The following is a 3,145-nucleotide window of genomic DNA, read 5'->3' on the forward strand; positions in this document are numbered from 1 at the left end:
AACTGCTGCATCGCTGCTTCCCTTCTCAGGACAGGCTCTATTTCCTCCTGGTCATTCACCCACAGTGTAGGGTATGAGGGATGAAACAGAGAAGGATGTGGCACTTGAAAGAAGAGCAGCTGTGGATGAAAATGTCCTAGCTGCACTCACACTGCTGTATCTGAGCTACATCAGCTGGGCTGGCTGGACCCTTGGCTGAGTATTTCCTCTGATGTTTTTGCCAAGTATCGGGTCCTCAGCATTTGAGTGGGTCAGCTGTCTGCTGCTTGGTTGAAAAGAGGAGATGCAGCTTTTGAATTAAATTGGTTATTAATAATCAACTCTCATGTGTTTCGCTCCATTTACTGCCTTGTCTTTGAGACATATTTCTTTCTGAGGAAAATATGTTTTGGCTGTTTTTTCAAGCTGTCGTTGGTCATATGACAACGATTTAGTCTCTGGTAAGATTGCAGCCCTTCATTTAGCACACAATGCAAACCCACTCAAAGACAGATCATATTGCAGGCATGCAATTTTCTTCCTGCTTTACTACAACTACCCTCTTTTAATCTGATTTGCTCCAGGAATTGACAGCACTGGATTATAGAAGTTTGCACTCATCATCACTTAACAAAAGTGTTAGTTTTGAGCTGTGTAAACAAAAGAGTGAACCAATTTCTACATTGGCAGCCAATTTATTTCTCTCTATTGACTTGTTTCTCACCAGAGACTTAAGATGACTCCTCCTGTCCTGTATTTTTCCAGGTGGGTTGTTAAAGTCGAGTGTGTAGAAATGCTAATACCTAATGAAGAGAAAGAAGATAGGAATCAAAACAGTGAAGATTAATTTGGAATATTAATGCACTGTGATCTTTCCTAAATATTCATGAATTGAATAGTCTTAATCATAGCAGGCTATTTTTTTTTTAACTATGGAGGATATAAAATCTCAACACTGCACATCAGTGGATTGGGAGGTCACAATCCTTCCTCCCATGGGCTGTGACCAAATAAACCCTATTTTCAAACCTCACACCCCTGATATCCACGTCCACCAAAGAAGTCTGCCTTGGGAGTATTCCCAGCAGGACACACAGGGCAATAACCATCACGGACCATGAGTCTGCAGTGGTCAGACTCATTACTTGGGAGCCACCTTCCTGCTACAGGTACAGGGGAGAAAACACGGCCCTAAGCAGAGGAATTTTCCCCTTTTCCCTTATGGTCTCAAGAAGCCATACTGGCATTAGGTACCCATTACCAAGACTGCCATGAGCCTTTTTCTGTTTCAGCAGCAGCTCAGGTTTGAAGCAGCAGCTGAGGCTGAGATGTGAGCACAGGAGTTTGTCTCTGACCTACGCATGGCTTCATGCCACCAGTTGCTTGAAGGTTGCATGCATACCCACTAGGGCATGGGTAACCTACAGTACAGCAAAAAACACATGGATGTGAAGGCAGTTGTTGTCACAGTTGCTCAGTGTATGGACATCACTTCTGTTTCTTCCTTCCAGCCTATTTCACTTATTCCTACTTAGGAGAAAAGCTGTCTTGAATCAAGAAAGACCAAACTACTTTTACGCATTACTAAAGACGGAGAAAATAATTTACTTTATGAAACAGTGGGTGGGTTTTCTACACAAATTCTATTTTATCTTTATTGCACCCTCCCATGTGATTGCAATGTAACTGAGAAGGTGATTACCTGAAATAGAATATCTGTTCCTTTTAGAGCTTCTTGGGTTTTTGCTTTTTGTATGAAGCTTACATTTTAAGCAAGAAAAACAAGTTATCCTGTGAATACTATAGATGACAAGATGGTCTATTGTTTGCTGTACTGAACAGCAATTCAAACATTTGGCTTAATTCAGTATTCAGCTCTCCCTTCCTGTGCACAACTGAATAATACAGCAGTGCCTGTGGCTCACTTGAGCATTCGTGGTACAGGGATGGCCCTTCCCCACTCCACAAGAGTATCAAGCCCACTTTTATAATCAGGGAACATTCAGATGAAGTATTGCTGGAAGGCATTTTTCTTATACACTTTGAGGAAAGCCCTGATTTTCATCTGTGTTGTTTTATGATTTCTTTAAAAACCCAGATATGTTCCAGAGAGTGACTTGTTTTTAAAAGGTTTTCCTGTAGAAGATGAACAAGATTTTGAACAGAGCAGTTCTTGTTCCCCTGCACAGCTTCTAAGCTGAATTGGGGCCATGTTGTCTAGCTGGTGCTGTGAATGTGGCCACCAGATGTGGTAAGATCCAGCAGAGACCACTGTTTCAGACTAATAGACCATGGTACAACACCCTGGTGTATTTATCTGGATTTATCTGGATTTATCTGGTGTATTTATCCCCCATTGTTGGGGGAGGTGTAACTCATAATTACTTGACTGGGACCTCTTCCCAAGTCAGGACCTCATCAGGCCCCACTGGGGTGGACTCAGGATTGGTGCCCAGGGAGCAATGTGTGCTTCTGGATCCAAAGTTCATCCTGTTGGTAGGAATGTGTTTGTTTCTGAGAACTGGTGACATGAGGTATATGACTTCACAGTAAATGCATATTAAAAAACTCGTTGAATGGCCCTGTACGAAGGGAAATGGATGACGAAGTCACTGTTTTCAGTCACTTACACTCATTCTCTCTTTTTTTTTCTCATGAGAGCCATTGCTGTGTGTGGCCAGGCCCTCCTGCCAGGATGACTTTGGTGATGTGGAGAATGAGGAAAGCCAGGTATCAAGTCCTTGTGCAGTCTCTTAGGCCCTCTGAACTGGTGATGATCAACTGGGTTTTGGACAGAGCTTTCACACTTCAGGAATCAATAGTTTCTTGGAGTCTGGCCTCTGACTCCTGCAGCAAACCAGGCTTTCCTCAGTGTTTACCCATATGATAGCTTTCCATCATGTCCTTGGCCAGCACTGAGACCTTACTTCTCAACCTCATTCTTTTGTTTCTCCTAGAGCTATCACACATGTGAACAGTTCCATTCATGCTTCACCCTGACCATTTTTGTCATTTCTGTGGCAAACAACTAAAATACCATGAGGTAGTTAAAAAACACACACAATAGACATAATATTCCTTTGTTCCAAACACCTGGGCCTGAAAGCACATCTCTGTGGCTGAGAATTTCACTGGTATTTTGATCATTTTTTTCCCTTTCTGCTGG

The sequence above is a fragment of the Calypte anna genome, chromosome 1 (genome assembly GCF_003957555.1).
Source record: "Calypte anna isolate BGI_N300 chromosome 1, bCalAnn1_v1.p, whole genome shotgun sequence".
Lineage (NCBI taxonomy): Eukaryota > Metazoa > Chordata > Aves > Apodiformes > Trochilidae > Calypte > Calypte anna.